Source organism: Rhinichthys klamathensis, unplaced genomic scaffold, assembly GCF_029890125.1.
Source record: "Rhinichthys klamathensis goyatoka isolate OS25496 unplaced genomic scaffold, OSU_Roscu_1.1 h1tg000557l_1, whole genome shotgun sequence".
NCBI classification, from domain to species: domain Eukaryota; kingdom Metazoa; phylum Chordata; class Actinopteri; order Cypriniformes; family Leuciscidae; genus Rhinichthys; species Rhinichthys klamathensis.
The window spans coordinates 1,702,501-1,720,886 of record NW_026607025.1 but is presented as its reverse complement, the minus strand read 5'-3'; the positions used below and the strand labels follow the sequence as shown (position 1 = coordinate 1,720,886).

The following is an 18,386-nucleotide window of genomic DNA, read 5'->3' as shown; positions in this document are numbered from 1 at the left end:
GGCCCTTTTTTGTTGAGTTCTTATATTTTTTAAGAATTGTATTCATACTTATTGATTATTTTTAAAGTCTAAATCTTATGAAATATGTAGGGTTTATATTATCATTTTAATATTAGTATTTTCCTAGAGTTATAATTATATTTAGTTAAAATATTCAAGTCTAATTCTGTTCGAATCAGTAGATTTTTATAATAATTTTAATTAAATATGATCAATTAAGTATGACTAAGTCAAGTTATTGCTTATATTTAACTGTAATTCCATTGAAATCTGTAGGGTTTATATTATCATTTTAATTAAATATGATCAATTAAGTATGAGTAAGCCCATTTTTGTTGAGTTCTTCTAATTTCTAAGAATTTTCATTATACTTATTGATTATATTTAGTGTCTAAATCTGTTGAAATCGGTAGATTTTATAATAATTTGAATTAAATATGATCAATTAAGTATGACTAAGTCAATTCCTGTTGAAGTCTGTATACCTTCTAAGGAATTCAATTATATTTATTGCTTATATTTAAGTGTAATTCCATTGAAATCTGTGGTTTATATTATCATTTTAATGAAATATGATCAATTAAGTATGACTAAGTCAAGTTATTGCTTATATTTAAGTGTAATTCCATTGAAATCTGTAGGGTTTATATTATCATTTTAATGAAATATGATCAATTAAGTATGAGTAGGCCCATTTTTGTTGAGCTCTTCTAATTTCTAAGAATTTTCATTATACTTATTGATTATATTTAGAGTCTAAATCTGTTGAAATCGGTAGGGTTTATAATAATTTTAATTGAATATGATCAATGGAGTATGAACGGGTCTAATTCTGTTGGTCTAGTGATAATTGGGTGAAGAACTGAGGCCGTTTGCTGAGCGTGGAGCAGATGATTTCTTCAGACGCTCCTGACAGCATTAGAGAGCAGAGCAGCGCAGCAGAAAAATCAATAGCAGCCTGGATAATTGATGCTCAGAGTGTGTATGAAGGTCAAACACGACTGCTGACTTCATGATGCGCAGATTACACTCCGCTGTCTGATATACTGGGATTTGCTGATCAGAATAAACCAAAACTCCTGCGCATTTCGGAAAAAAGGAAACACGTGTCCAAGACACGTACGCTCATGGTCTTTTTAAAGCGGTGTTCCTCCATCAGTCGCCTTCGCTGATGTATTAACATAACTGACCTTGGCCCGTGAAATCTAATTTTGGATATCAGGCTTATGGAAATGACCAGGATCTGTGGCGTTTGGTCCTGAGAGCTTTCCATGGCCTGGGGGCTTGATTTAGATCCACCCACCACATTTAGAGGCCAGAAAAATGAATGATGGATGTGATTATTTTACACAAACGCACTTGATACATACTTGACCTCCACTGATTCAACTGGGACGAATTATTTTTGAGGACAAAAATGATGTTCAGTCCATAAATAGAGCACTACTGTTGGAAACTCGCCGCTCATTTCCTTTGTAGGAGAAGGAAAACATGCTCCTCTGTTGACGAACAGGTTCTGTTTGCTGTAATTAAGGAAGATAATGTTCCATCAGGGGAATTCATTACAGATAACATCTTGTTCAGTGTTATTGATGCTCAGAAAGGCTCAAATAAATTCTACGGTTTATCCCGACAGTGCTTAAAAATGGCAAGCCACCACATTTCCATAATACTATGTTGCATTATGATATTTGTTGTCAGAGGCATTCGTTTAGTCGTCCATTCTTCGGCAGTGAGTGTGACTGATGAAAACAGACCAACATCTAGTTGTTCTGAGGCGGATAGTGAGACACCACCTGAATGTTGTTATTTGTTCAATCCACTCAATAGTTTGTGCTGCGGTTGACAATTCCATTGATTTTCATGTTTATTGAGTGACTGAGGTGACAGAAGGAGTTAAAACAAATGCAATTATAATTATTTACTTACACTCATGTTGTTACAGACCTGAGTTATTTTTATTCTTCCATTAAACACGAAAGGAGAATTTTGAAGAATCTGTACATGGCTGTCTAGAAGCAACAAAAAAATAATATTATAAAGCACCATAAAAGCAGTCTTGCTCGCTATGTATTCTGATGTGATATGATAGCTTTGTGTGATGACAGACCATAATTTAAGTTGTTATTCACTGATAATCTTCCATGAGCGATCAACCCATGAGTGGATCATTGAGTGAGTTGAACTCAATTATTGTTCAGTTTGATTCATGAACAAATCATTAATGTGGGTTGTGTGAACATGATTAAATGATTCATTTAAAAGATCAGACTCAAACGATTCATTTACGAATCAGACACCGCTACTTCTTTCATGAACATGCCGAGGAGAGCCAAAGATTTTCCATGACTTAAATCTCCGTATTACTTCTGAAGTCTTGTGTACAATTTGTATAGAATACTTTTATGTAGATTATTAAGCATTGACAGCTCCGGTTCACTTTAATAGTATTAAGAAAGAGTGACTAGGATATCTTCAAATATCCACCGAATGTGTTCCATCATACAGGTTTGAAACAACATGAGGGTGAGTAAATGATTTTGGTGATGCTTTTTTGCACATGTATTTGTTTGTAATGAGCATTTACATGGCAGAAGATCTAAATATTCTTCTGTGAAAGTGAAGTGAAAAGTGTGGTATGGTAACCAGGGCTTGAAATTTGACTTTTTTTTGCTCACCAGCCACTGTGGCTAGTGGTTTTCCAATGTTACGAGCCACTCAGCATTTTCACTGGCCAAAAACTGCCATATAGAGATTTTTAATATTATCTCTTAATTTGCCAGCAGGTTTATTAGGCTGCTGTCACTTTAAGACCTGACACACTGATCCATTACACTTTTACACATGCGTTTTCTTTCTCAACTGTTTACGTTCACTTAAAACATTACATGTGTACATGACTGTGTTTACACGAATACTCGCCAAGACCGGCATTTTGACATTATTTTGAATATTTGATTGTTTAAGAGCAATAAGAAGCAAAAACGAACTCAATGTAGTAGTGAGAGACGGCTTTATTTGCGCACACTTTGGGTGTGAGCATCAAATCTGCGGGAATGAGTAAAATTACGCGTTATCCCACTCTGAAATTCAAGCCCTGTAACACCAACAATATTCATCCGGAGCAAATGAAACGAGTGAGTGAGGAGAGGCGGGTTTGTGTGTCACTTGCTGTCGGAGAGATGAGAGAGAGAGAGAGAGAGAGAGAGAGAGAGAGAGAGAGAGAGAGAGAGAGAGAGAGAGAGAGAGAGAGAGAGAGAGAGAGAGAGAGAGAGAGAGAGAGAGAGAGAGAGAGAGAGAGAGAGAGAGAGAGAGAGAGAGAGAGAGAGAGAGAGAGAGAGAGAGAGAGAGAGAGAGAGAGAGAGAGAGAGAGAGAGCAGCTGGTATCGTGTATCTGTCCTGTGGAAAATTTGTATTGGAAGCGTTTCAGATATTTTAGTATCGGTATGCATCAAAAAAATCTTTGGCAACACTACATTTCATTAAGTTTATTATTTCAGATACCTAAAAGGATACAATTGAAAAATTTAAATACAGTATTGTATATAAAATTCAACCTGCCAAAGTGCCGAGTAGGAGTGACTGCGTTACACTCCACTGTTACACGCATTTGGTGGGTGTTAATGTCAAGCCCTGATGGTAACCCATACCAATTTGTCCTCTGCATTTAACCCATCCAAGCAAGTGCACACATATTAGGAGTAGTGAGTAGTGAACACACATACTGCAAAGTGCAGACATTTTGCTGTGGTGCCCGGGAAGCAATTGGGTCAGTCATTTCCTGATGGTATTGAGAATCGAACCCGAAACCTTTAGGTTACCAGTCTGACTCTAACCATTAGGCCATGACTGCCCCACGCTGGCGTGTGTTGCTGCTCTTGTGTGTGATTGTGGAGATGTTGGTTGTATTTCTCTGTCTTTCTGGACGTTAAGAGCAGAGCAGGGTGTTCAGCATCGCGGCTTGTGATGAATGGATGTTCTGATTTGACGCAGACTCTGCAATCGCTTTCCTGCTGCGGTGGTGTTGAAAGCCGCTGTGTTCTGAAGGACATTTGGGTGAAAAAAAGAACATTTCCCAGCTGTTCTCTCGGCTCTTCAGCCCTTCGTTTGTTTGTGTGCTTGAAAAACACGGTGTGTGGCTGGTACACACAGCGTAGCCTATTTAAAAAGCATTTTAGAGCTATTTTGTGGCTTACAACCATGCAGCAGAAAACGAGAGTCTCAGATCAAGCACGGAATTACAGTTTTTAAAACACTTATACACTATCACAAACACAAACTCACATGCTGCTTCAGATTTTAAGGCTTGTTAGTCTAAAATTTATATAATATAATATTATATTATATTATTACGGAAGCCCTAAGAGGCCATGGATTATTATTATTTTTCTTTCTCGTGATCTCGACACAACAAAAGCTGTTTTTTCGTTATCACGACTTACTTTTTTCATGATAATTATATTATATTATATTACATTTTAAATCAAATGAACATTTTTAGATTGAATTTTAATAATAATAATTATGATAATTAAATCTAAAAATGTATATATTTTATAACTAATTATTATTGTTATTATTGTTCTTATCATTATTATATAAATCTTAGGATTTTATATTGTATTATTTTTTGTTAAATGGGATCCTTTAGCTATTTCAATGCCACTTCCAAAAATATTTGCATGTTTAATAATTAAGCTGCACTACTTTCGTGAGGTTTGTCTGTGGTTCTCCTTAAGCGTCCTGATCCACTGGTCTGAAGGTTGTTAAGAGCGTTAAGAATGATAAATGAAGTCTTTTGTGCGATTGAGGGCACTAGAATGGCTGAACTCGCACTCTTTGGTATGTCAGTCTCTCTGAATGGCAGCTCTTATCTCGGGGGGTGATGGCTGGACTGAGCCGTTATTTGCCCGCTGTCAGCGCTGCCGGCCCTTTACGGCTCACAATCCTCAGTCTTCACTTCCAGGGCATCGATAAGGGTATTCATACAGCGCCGATTCACTGCTGAGCTTCTGTTCAAACACAGATTCAAATCATATCATGATCAAATGAAATATGAGATGTATGTTAGTCTGACCTCAACTACCATTTCATTTTCAACTAGAAGAGCTACATCAACTATAGACAATCATGAAGCATAACAGTTTACATATAGATTATACCTATACCACCTTTATGTTTAATTTATCTAAACATGACATTATATGGTTTTATTTTAGATATGGTTTGTTTCTTTCAGAAAGTCAGAGTGAGCTTGGCTAATATAGCGTCATTTCCATGGGCTCATGGTGCAAACTGGACTTTGATGAAGGAGGTTCTTGGGGCTTCCATTCTCCTCTCATTCTTCTCTCTCATTCTTGATTAGCCCAATGAGTTGTTTCATTCTAACTGCTCATTCGTCTGGAGGAAAGAGGAAAAAGCCACTTTGCTGTACTCTCAGCGCGTTCTGCTGGCGAGTGGAGTTAAAGTCCTTCTTTAAGCGTTTTTATTGTTCATATTCATGATAAAACCTTCAGCAGCTCGTGCCATCTGCTGCTGAGCACAACTCAGTCCTCAGAATCGCTGCATTTGTTATAAAATATCTTCTGGCCTAATTAATCATTCAGAGATAGGATGAATTTCTTCTTCTTTTTTTTGGCTGTGGAAAGCCATTCCTGTGAGTGTGAATCTGAATGTTAGTTAATCCATCACTGTCTAGGAACTCTAAAAGTTCTAAATGAATCTTGAGTTGAACGTTTGAAAATTCTACAGTTCTTGAGAATTCTAGACTTCAAAATGAATCTAGAGACAATGAATGAATCTATGAATGAAGCTAGAGTTCTGAATGGATCTAGGCTTAATCTTTTGGTGAATACTAGAGTTAGAACCAGCTATCTGAGAAGTTTACAGATCTAGAGTTCAGGAGAGATTTCAAAGAGAGAGTTCAGAGTTGGAAATCCAGGCTGATGTACTGTAGAGTCAACCATTGGAGAAATTGTCGTTTTTAGAATGAATCCAAATTGAAACATTTGAGTATTCTAGAGTTCCAAAAGAATCTGTATTTAGTTGTCTCCACATTTCAGAATTGAGAACAGGGGCCAGTTGCATAAACTTGTTGGCTATGTTAAAAATGTGTCTTAAGAACTAATTTGACCAACTAGTTAGGGGTAATCAGTATTCATTTTCGGTATCTTAACAGTTATAAAAGAATTTAAAAAAGATATAAAGATGATACAGTTATAAAAGGAATTAAAAGAGTAAAAAGAATTTACATAGATAAACTTCTCATCTGGCAAAACACCGGTGTATCATATTTTTCACAGCTCCCACTGCCCAGTTTTACTCTGAGTTTTTTCCATGCTGATTACACTGTGTCTGTGGTGTTCTTTCAGCGCGCCTAAGAAATCTATTGGACGTCTCCAATAGACCCGATTTTCCCCTAAAATCGGACAGGAGTAGCTCTAGGACTGACTCACGGGGTAACCTCGGGTTCACTGCCCCATCAGTCCACACCCCAAAGATTTCTTCGGAAGCTCTAGGAATGGAATCGATCCAGTCCGCACCCCACAGAACCTCAAGTTTAATTACACGTCAAACTCACTACTCCACCACCTAGACCAGCAGAAGTAGTCGAAGTAGTTTTATGTCGTCTTTGGTGCGTTTATATGCAAATTGCGCAAGCTTATCGGAAAATCTGAAAAAAACATACATTTACCTGGCCATAGACCCTCCCCTCGAAGAAATCAGGACAGAAGTGATCGAAAGGGGGCAAAAGAGACGGATTAAAACTCCAGGTGTAAACGGGAATGTTTCTACCTCGTCTACTTATGATCCAATCGACCAAAACGCATCTTAATACCAGGTTTAAACAGGGCCTTGGTTTCATCCCCCTCAGCTCAAATGTTCTGCTTATCTGCGGTCAGCAGTGAAGGTTGTGTCGTCTACACAACCAGATTTATGACGACTCAATACACACTCCTAAACACACACTCTAAAGGAATTAAAACCGTATGACTGGACACTGAACTGGGACAGATTTGTCATGCTGGTCCAGTTAAATAAAACTTGCTCCATCAACATGCTGTGAACCATAACCAGTCCTACACACTGTGCACAGATCTGCTGTTTGTTTCCCGCTTTTCCCCCATGGCTTGAAGGAAAAGATTTCTCACACCCTGATTGCACACTTTAAATCGAAGATCTTGTTATCCAGACGTCTGCTGAAGGGGTTTTTTATTCACAGTGGAAGTGTAGAGAAGATTCAGAATCTGAGGTCATCAGATTACAAGCACTTTGTAAAGTTTTTGGGGTATTCAGGCGCTTCCATCTCTTACGCCGTCGTTTTCTTTAATGAATAAGTCATCAAGGCCAGTTGCCATTGAAAAACAGAAGTACTTTTAATGTTCTATGCCACTTGAATTCTGAATTATAAGTTGGAAATGAATGTTGTGGTTCTGTGTACAATACTTCTTGTCTGTCATTAGGTGTCGTGATACCCAGACAGTCGGTGGCTGATGCACATCTACAGATTTGATAAAACATCTCAAGTTTAAGCGGAAGCCCAGCTGAGTATTTGATTAGTTGCTGTTGGTTGAATGAGGCCGTTTATATGCTAGAGAAAGCTTTGATAGAGCATTTGATGGATAGAAAGCCATAAGATTTGCCTTAAATGGTGTGGAAAGAGCTGGCTGAGTTTGAACTCAATGAATTCAGTGAATTGGATTTACGAAAGCACAATTGATTGTACCTGCCTGTCTGAAATTCTCAGTATTCTCAGCAAATGCCTACAAGTGTGAAAGAGCAAAAGTTTAAAGCGCAACTTTCGCAAACCTTTGTATGTGTATCTTCTTTTACGTTTTATGTACCTTTAAATGTGTATATATATAGAAAGTTGGTGTCTCTCTTATAGGCTATATATATACACTCACCTAAAGGATTATTAGGAACACCATACTAATTACTGCCTTAACTCTACATGGCATTGATTCAACAAGGTGCTGAAAGCATTGTTTAGAAATGTTGGCCCATATTGATAGGATAGCAAAGATGCTCTATTGGGTTGAGATCTGGTGACTGTGGGGGCCATTTTAGTACAGTGAACTCATTGTCATGTTCAAGAAACCAATTTGAAATGATTCGAGCTTTGTGACATGGTGCATTATCCTGCTGAAAGGAGCCATCAGAGGATGGGTACATGGTGGCCATAAAGGGATGGACATGGTCAGAAACAATGCTCAGGTAGGCCGTGGCATTTAAACGATGCCCAATTGGCACTAAGGGGCCTAAAGTGTGCCAAGAAAACATCCCCCCCACCATTACACCACCACCACCACCAGCCTGCACAGTGGTAAGGCATGATGGATCCATGTTCTCATTCTGTTTACGCCAAATTCTGACTCTACCATCTGAATGTCTCAACAGAAATCGAGACTCATCAGACCAGGCAACATTTTTCCAGTCTTCAACTGTCCAATTTTGGTGAGATCTTGCAAATTGTAGCTTCTTTTTCCTATTTGTAGTGGAGATGAGTGGTACCCGGTGGGGTCTCCTGCTGTTGTAGCCCATCCGCCTCAATGTTGTGCGTGTTGTGGCTTCACAAATGCTTTGCTGCATACCTCGGTTGTAACGAGTGGTTATTTCAGTCAAAGTTGCTCTTCTATCAGCTTGAATCAGTCGGCCCATTCTCCTCTGACCTCTAGCATCAACAAGGCATTTTCGCCCACAGGACTGCCGCATACTGGATGTTTTTCCCTTTTCACACCATTCTTTGTAAACCCTAGAAATGGCTGTGCGTGAAAATCCCTGTAACTGAGCAGATTGTGAAATACTCAGACCGGCCCGTCTGGCACCAACAACCATGCCACGCTCAAAATTGCTTAAATCACCTTTCTTTCCCATTCTGACATTCAGTTTGGAGTTCAGGAGATTGTCTTGACCAGGACCACACCCCTAAATGCATTGAAGCAACTGCCATGCAATTGGTTGATTAGATAATTGCATTAATGAGAAATTGAAAGGTGTTCTTAATAATCCTTTAGGTGAGTGTATATATATATATATTCTCTCTCGTTTCTCTAGTTGTCTATCTATCTATCTCTCTCTCTATATATATATATATATATATATATGTGTGTGTGTGTGTGTGTGTGTGTGTGTGTGTGTGTATGTATATATATACACACACACATCCACTCAAATACTATTTCTGTCTCCTACATTTGCAGCAGTTTTCATTTAGATAAATGTGCTTTATTACAGTTGCACATAGATAAAATTGAGCTCTTGAAGGCCTCTATATAACTGATATAAACATCCACACAAGATCCAATGTGACACATCACATTCTTTACACATTAAAACATCCAGAACAAACTAAATTCAATCATCACTCATCACTGCTGGTTGGATTGCAAGTAATGGTTATTTCTCTGCCCGCTGTTGGGGATGTGTTTTGGGTGGCCTAGTGTGAGGTTTCGATTCATGTCTCCTTAGAACTCATTACCGCTGCTTTACCGCTACAGCGTCAGGAAACACTGTGTCTATTGTGTTCAGCTCTAGAGCAGAACTCCATGTTCCATTTATATTAGTTAATATGGTCAAAATCAGACTTTTGGTACAAGTAAATTACCAGAAATAACTTCCTTACAGGAATAAACCCGAAGTATGATTACTGTAAGAATGGAAAAATGTTGTTTTGTTGATGTCAGAGTCTATGTATTTTCATCTGAACACAAAAGATTTGTGACACTGCTGAGGAAACTGCTTTAAAACTGTAGTTTGCCAAGCTGATCACAATTCAAACAGGTAAATGTACACTAATTAAAATGTAATAAATAGAATTAACTAATTAAAATGTATTTACTGAACATTTTGCTATTTAAAAAAGGCAAAATACCACACACCGATTTTTGTGAGAAGATTCAGTGCATCATTTCGGTTTGAACTTGAACAAATTGATTCACTAAAATAAATGAGACATTGAAATGTTACATATTGCACCTGAACGAATCGATTTTCTTAAATGCATAAGACAATCAAATTCAATTAAGTTGAACGAACTGATTCACTTAAACTAATCTCGCATTCAGAATCTATAGATTGAACCATTGATTTACTGATTTGGCGTCATATACTTTTCAAGGGTTAAAACCGAACTGCACCCGATTTAAAAAAAAAAAGTTTTCAAACCAACCAAATTCTGAAGATGAAATGGCCTCCACACATAAAGGTCTAATGTGAAAGCACCCTTCTTTAGTAAACTAATGTTTGAAAACAGACTTCCTGAATCATCTGTCGTCTCTTTAATAGAGTCATCAACAGCGTAATTGCAGTGGTGAGTTTGATCAAGTCTTATAGAAATGTATTTCATGTAAAATACCCTGACAGAGAATCTTGACAGAATCTTTGGAAAGGTGTCACACACAATAAATGCCCTTTGAGAATGTAAAATGTGGACCTTCAAACAGACGAGCGTGAGAGCAAAGAGCACAGCAGGGCTCCTGTCAAGGAGAAAGATTTCAGAGTTTTTCGGTAACTGTAGAGGATGTCATTTTTCCCCTGAACACAGCCACGCTAAGGCAGGTGTTCAGAGGGAGTTGAAGTCAGCTGTGAATAGAAATGTTTCTGCCTGGAGGAGGAGGGCAAGAGGCCAGCGAGTTCTGCCTTCAGACACGCTGCTGTTGTTACTCACACTTCCTTGACTCTTAGCTCCGCCCACCAGCCCCTGCTTCAGTGCTAAGCCCCGCCCACCAGCCCCGCCCTAATCATCTCATCCCTGTCTGGCTGTTTTCAGCACCTTGCTTCTGCTTGTTTTAGCCGTTCAAAATGCTTGCAATAAATAAAATAATGTAATGTAATGAAATAAATAGTAAAGTTTGTAGACAGTCTTTCATGTTGGCTTAGGAAAGCCAAGTCTGAAATATTAAAATAGTTTGAAATAGGAATTTAAGATTGAAATAGTTTTAAAAGCTTGAAGTTTGAAGGTTTTCAGTAGTTTAAAGGATGGACGGATGGATGGTACTTAACGGTTAGATGTAAAGGAAACATAAGTTTTTTTAAAGTTTAAGTTTTTAATAGTTTTGGTACAAATCTTCGAGGGGCCTTGAAAACATGAAATGGACTTTTCTGCTTTTGACGTCACAACACAGGATGGGATTGTGTTATACGCCAATTGGCGTTGTCATGACATCATTTCCTGTGTCTCCAGACTGATTAAGGCCCCGATATTCTCACGGCAAAGTACTTTTTCTTTCTTCGTTTAGGGGTAAAACGAAGTTCGAAATACGTGACCAGCGATATACTGTTATCGAACATCCGACGCGCCCACACTGCTGAAAGAGAGACAATTAGATGAATATGTAAATGTGTGCTGCGCACTTTCCACTCAATAACAAAATAAACACACAACCAAACTGAGAAAACAGCAAGCATTTTAATAAAGCATAAGAAAAGCTTCTGATCATTGCAACATGCAAGTATATGTTTGCACGAGATCTCGGCATTCTAGTAAAGTCACATCACATTTATTTATGTAGACCTTTATATAATAGATTGCTTAAAATCAAGCAGCTTTACTGTATTAAACATGAATAACAGTGTCAGTGTCTCATTTAATCAGAAGTACAACTTCATTTTCTACCACAAAGCAGCTCTCCAGTGCGTTCATGTTGTTATCCGCGGACGTCCCGACCTCGACGGACTGAACAAGAGAAATGAACATAAAAATGTCCACGTGAAAGAAGGCGGAGCCTCTGCGCACACCTACCTACTATGTAATCGCCACGGACCAATGGTAGTACAAAGGTGTTTCCAGCCGTAGCGAACTTTTCCGGAACGTCGCTTTGGCAAGCTGTTTCGAACTCCCAAAACGAGCTCCAAACAAACTTCGTTGTGGCCTGATTTTGTTCGAAATGAGGTCATAGCTAGCCTGGCAAGCCAGACCTACATCAAGATGTTAGGTCTGGGAACTCACAATTGGCATACCTCAATCCGAGGGGCGGGATAAACGGTTGTCTTTCAATATCCCTCGGCACGCAATAGGACAGCGCTACAACCAACCAGAGCAACGAACGGCTGTGGCTGTGTGAGTCCCATGCGTTTTTCCACCAGTGAACCAGCTAGTTGATATATTAAACTTTTGCCGTATCCGATCGTCAAAACTCCGAACACATCTTCCTTTTTTAAGAATGACTTAAGTTACGTTCTCTTAACTCCAAGTCCTCCAGAGTCGCGGCCAAATCCGATTCGAAAGGCCGGTGTTCGCCAGCAGCATCTTCTTTGTTTTCAAGTAACGTTACCAGGGAAATCACCTATGGAAATCACGCGGAACCGTCACATCTCTGACTCTGCCGTCATTGTTGAGCCCGCCCACCAACTCTATACACGATGTGATTGGCCTGACCAGAGTTTGGTTTTTCCAGCTCGAAAAACCAACAGAGAGTTGCTAGACCACACTTTGCTGCAAAATAATTTTTGCTGCCGCTAGGGTGCGTCTAGATTTCTAGACTAGGTCATAGCAGTTCGTTCTTCGCTTTCGCTTGAAGTATATCAGGGCCTTTAGCCACATTTACAGCTCAGGTGATAGCCGAGCACATACCATTGAGATGAATGAGAACTCTTAATAGTATGCTTCCACCCACATAGCCTGACAGTACAATTAACAATCCCCTGATTGTCTGTAAGCCCCGCCTCCAGTCCCGCCCCATTCTATTCATGTGTGCCAGAATCTGAGGTCCGCCTTGCCACACATCTCACCAACAAGATTAGACTCCATTGTATGGAGAGCGAACAGGCAATAGGCCTGTCAGCTTTCTGGCGCCCAGGGAATAATTATGCTTGGACTGATAGATGGCCATAACTGTGGAAGAAGAATGGAGTAATTCTCATATGTGCCCTACCACAAAATGCCGGCGGCCATTAACTGGAATGATGGGGAATTAAATTCTCCCCAGTATTTTAACAGGATCTCATTTGCAGTGGAAAGCCGAAATATTGCGGCGTACCTCTCAATTGTGTCATTTCATTCCAGCAGCCTTTAAATGGCGCTCGGTGTGGGGTAATCACTCTCCCCCGTGCGTGACACACGGGACAGCCGGGAGATCAGAAATGCTTGTAATGCTGTTAAGTAATTAAAAGAGATCCAGTCAAATAGATCAATGAGGATGTGTTGGGTTTACAGTGGGTGGGTGTCTGTTTGTGCGTTTTTAAAGGGACCATGCAGTTAATATTCTTGTTATCATGTACTCACCCTCGTTTCAAACCCTATAGGACTTTTCATAAGCATCATCAAATTAGTCCAAACGTCTCGTGCATTATATTTCAAGTCTTCGGAAGTCACTTTACCATAAGTTTCCATTAGTTAACATTGGTCCATGCATTAACTAAGATGAGCTAACAATGAGTAACTTCAGTAAGTGAAAATACAACTGTTCAACGTTAATTCATGTTAGCTTTAATAATATTAACAGATGCATTCATTTCATGTGTGAAAAAACTGAAAATGATTCTTCAAGCTCCTCACAACCATTCTTTCACACTGTGAGTCTGATGAATCTTGACATTGTTATCCTGGAATATCATGTTGTGTCTTCCTACATGACTGTTTAAGAAATGAAAAGCTACACACTTCATTAATTAGGGTTAGAAGAACTGTTGCCAAACATATAACATGCTAGAAACATAATAATCACTGCAATAATGATCCAATCATAGACTCTTAAGCATTTCCCTATTTAAATCCAAACAGCAACCTTTTTTTGGCCGGACAGTGTAGTTAACTTATGTTAACAAATGGAACCTTAATGTAAAGTGTTGCCACTTTAAGTTGTTATTCATAGAAAATCTTGACATCTGCTCTAGCTAAAGCTATTTTGACTTCTTGGTTGTCGTCACGAAAAGTTATTGGGGCCTCGCGTGCATTCTGGCTAAGAAGAATTTAAGAGCTTTAATTTCCAACTCCTAAAACATCTGATATCCTGATGCGTTTAATCGTCTCTGTGCCGACTGATCAGAGAGCATCTTCTGTCTGTAAGAATGTTTATGACTTATCTCAGCATTAGATTAAACTCCTTTCCCGTGAGGATTCGTGTCAAGTTGAGCAATAACTCAAAAGCTCATTAATTAGACTTCCGTTTGATTGCTTTTCCAATATCCAGAGATCATGGTTTGGCTCTTAGCATGCCACTCGACTTTTCGGCACAGCAAACAAGTAAATTTATGAGTCAGTAATTGCTTCTTTGATCTTATTGCGGGTCACAGGTTCATTTCCACATCGGGATATGGAGAGCAGGATATTTTAGGGCCGGATCCTTCTGTTGTGGCTTTAAGAAGGATTGTTTCTTTAAAAAGAAGTTATTCTGTCAGACTCCAATGGTTGATTGCAAAGCAAAAGCCTTTGTTCTCTTTGGACTCCAATCAGAGCTGTAATTTTCACGCTCCTTTTAAAGAGTCAAATTTAGTCTTCACTTGAAAGAGAAAAAAAATCGTTTTAATATTTCAGGTTTTTTACTATGCAATGAGATATATTTCAAAATATTTATTTAAAAAATTGCCAAAAATCGCTAATATAGATTTGAAAAAATAGATTTGCATATATTATAAGTTTTAGTTATTTATATTTCCTTTTATTTTTGGCCATTTTTAAAATAGTTTTCCAATCTAAATATATTTGGGTTATCTAAATAGCTAATCTTAATATAACTAGATTTTGAAAAAAATTCAATTTCTTTGCTGTATGACTATCATCTTGAGAAAAAGACCCTACTAATCTCAACTAATAATCTATCTTCTAGAGTTAAAGCCCTTCACACCAAGGACGATAACTATAAAGATGACGATAAAATATATAGTTCTAAAAAAAAATCTAAATATTAAAGAATAGCATAGTTCACACCACAGCTATAATATAACAATAAAACGGCACAGAGAAACGATATTGTTGGAATCACTTTCAGAACGATTTTATCCAGCTGATGAACGAATATGAATATATAGTGGCCACGAATTAAGAATTCATTCCTTCAATTCACTCCCTTGTTTTAGAAAATTGTGGCCACGAATTAAGGATATAGCTGCGAGCAGCGATGACGGGCCCATGCCGGTGGCACCGCAACCCCAGTACCTTTAGTTACCCTAATGGCCCGTTCATAAAAACAAAAATCTTTTTATGTGATTTGGCCGTTCATTTACACAATTTACACAAAAATACCGTTATCGTCTCCATGTAAACTACAAAATGCGAATTTGTGAAAATTGTGACGTCATTCATTACGTGTTCAGTTTATAGGTGCGTTGTGTTTCTTTACAAAGTGACATCGCCAACTACTGGCCTGGCTGCAGAATACAGCGTTTTCTAGTTGTTTTCGTGGATCCGTGATTGTTTTGACAACATTTTTGTTTGTATTCGAAAAACGCAAAAGAAAAACGTTCCTGTCATTGAGAATTTGTTCCATCTTTTTACTAAATCGTGGCCGCGTTGTAATCATTTTTATAACAAATAAGTTCAACGTGGCAATGATTTACTAAAACGAATTTATTTATTAATTAATTAATTAAGTTGTGGGAAAGATTTATTAATTTGTGGCCACTATTAAACTAAAACGATGAAACAAGTTCGTAAATCGTGGCCATGATTCACTACATAGAGGGAAGAATCTCTTAATTCGTGGCCATGATATATATATTTTGTCCGCATGTTGTACGTCTATCCATCGATTTCACATTTTTCTGTCCTTCCATGTTGCCCTTCTGAACGTGGTGCCAGTGGGTATGTGCCCAAGTTCCCATATGGTTAATCCGGTCCTGCTTTTGTTCTCTCAAACCCAGTCAGGCTATTTTTATAGATGATTTTGGCTGTGACTGCTGTCTTGCTAACACAGTTTTCTGTTTTTAAGCAGCGTGTATTTTTATTAACTTTAGTGTTAGACAGTGTTTTTGTCCAACAGCTATTTGTTTACTAAAAGAAAGCTGTACTTCTCAGTGTCATGAGATTTACTTTCAGCAGCTGAGCGTGAGATATTGATGCCCTGTTGAACTTAATATGAATTTCGAGGTCCAGGCTTGTGCTGGTTGCTTGTGAAGCTAAATAGGCGTTTTGGTTTCACACATAAAAACATTAAATTGTCATTTGGGAGAGCCTAACTCTATAGATTGCACATACATTAGTGGAATATTCCAATTTGGTATTTTGAAGTTAAACCACAGTGGAGAACATAATGATATCTTGACAAATTGTAATAAACAAGCCTCCGTGTTCTATAAATTCTGCACATTCAGGGCTATTAAAAATACCCCCAGTGCAATGCTGTAATACAGGAAGTGTCTTTGATGATGTGTGCTGGTGGGATTCAGGTGGAGATGAAGCCGCAGTGGGAAATTGGCTCTGAAAACGAAGGGTGGTCTCGCAGTGTGTGTGAGAATCCTGTATTACGCCCTGCGGTCGCACCTCGCGCCCAATCAGAGATGGGAAAACTCTAATTGTGTGGCCAAGAGGAGACAAAGAGACCCTCCCGGCGGAGGCAATCAGTAACGGTGAACGCTCACAGCAGAGCCAATCAAACGGAAGGGTTATGAGTTATAATACTGCAGGTCTCATTTAAAATATACTGAGTGCTGTTAAACCTTGAGGAACGGTCACAACTGCCGCAGCCATGTAATGTAGTTCCATTTAAAATATACGTGGTGGAAGTGTTAATAAAGGAATATTTCTTTAGGGACTTTATTATGACTGCTGTTTGGGGTCATTGTGTGGTTAGTAGTTGCTAAGGCTGCGACATACTGAAATATACGTAATAAAAGCCGACCAATCAGGTCGTGAACGTATCCCTATGCCTTTAAGTTCAGTGTTTTTAGGTTCGGTGTTAAAATGCCAATGTGAGCGCTAAGCTGACCAGGACTAAATGTTTTTTTTGTTGTTGTTGTTGTTGTTGTTTTGCAAACCAACTACAAGTGTGAACACACCCTTAGCCCCCATTCATCTCTTTTTCTTTTCTTTTTTAAAAGGTAGGAGGCAACAGAGTTTGAGATAAATGTGAGACATGTTATATGTAACGAAAACAAAGTAAAATGAAGGTAAATATCACTTGTGAACAGAATGTTTATTGTGTATCATTTCCAATCAAGATGACATTTTGTCCAAAACATGCTAGCTGTGAAATAGCCTTAGGAAGGGAAAGTAGTCAAACATTTTGTTACAGAAATGGGTTTCACTTTATTTTGATGGTCCCTTTAACACATTCTGTTGCCTATAAATAACGTTGCATACATGTCCCTACTAACTCTCATTAGAGTGTTAGTAGAGTATTAGTAGACTGGTAGGGTTAGAATAAGTCGACATGTAGTTGCAAAGTTACTTGTAGTCAATTGAATGTTCAAATGGGACCATCAAAATAAGATTTGGTGGAAATAACACCATTATAAAATTACATTTTTAACATTTTTGGAACAAAACAAAAAGACAATTCATCACAGGAGAATTCTTTTATTCACTAATAGGACATTCTTAGTAAACAAATTAAGCTAATGAGAGTGTGAAAAGTGTTTTAAGACTGTAAGTCCACAGTAACAAAAAGTGTCCATAGTTGAAGAAACGTCCAATAACTTTGGAAAGTAATAATAACACACCTTTAATTTGAGATATCAATCATGTCTGTAGGGTGCAGGTTGAGATATGTTTCAAATTTCAATACCCCAGTTCAAATCCCAAACCCTCAGTTTGAGCAATAGTACCAATAGTGATGGCTGGCTTAGCAAATGCGGCTAATAAATGAAATATATATTCAAAGGCACCGAGGCAAATTTGGTACAATCCAATAAAATGCACCCAAGTGCTATTGTCCCATTAGTTCTGAAATCTTCTCTTCTGCTTTGTTTTTCTCATTGTAGTTTCATCTGTTGTGGGATTTTCCACCGAGGAGACATTAAGACAAGGGGAATGTGGACCTGGGAGGGAACGTGTCTCCATCTCCTGTGCGATTCCCTGTGAACCAGCCTCCGTCCTAAAGAGCAGAGAAGCGTTTACTGCCCGTGAGTACAACTCAGCCTCTCTTGCAGAGCGAGTGATTTGTGTTTCTGTGATGTTATGTAAGTGCTGGCATGGTATTTTTCCTCAGTATACTGCCGTCTCCTGCAGCTACACTTTAAATCATATTAAAGCCAATGTGCCAGAAAAGAAATAGAGTTGATTTCGGAATAAAAGAGGTGCCGCGTTGACAGTCTGTGCGCGCGGTGAGTGATGTCAGGGTATCTGACAGACAGCAGCTTCTGTAGGAGTTTACAGGGGTTGGTCTGAACGTTAAGGGCCACCAGGAGACATCCAAATGTGTCCCGCACCCACTAACCCAGCCAGAGCAGAACAAACACTCCCACTGACACGTATCGGCTTCAGACGACACGCCCACTGAGCACCCACA

The 18,386-nt window shown here is 38.6% G+C and overlaps 1 protein-coding gene across 1 annotated transcript in view; it reads left to right on the top strand.

Annotated features, from left to right (window-relative positions):
• The window catches only part of lingo1a (leucine rich repeat and Ig domain containing 1a), an 80,105-nt gene that overhangs the window by 24,421 nt on the left and 37,298 nt on the right, over positions 1-18,386 (top strand). The window contains exon 2 of the mRNA XM_056239207.1: positions 17,860-18,000. The gene's annotated coding sequence lies outside the window, so the exon portion shown is untranslated. The remainder of the gene's footprint in view (positions 1-17,859; positions 18,001-18,386) is intronic.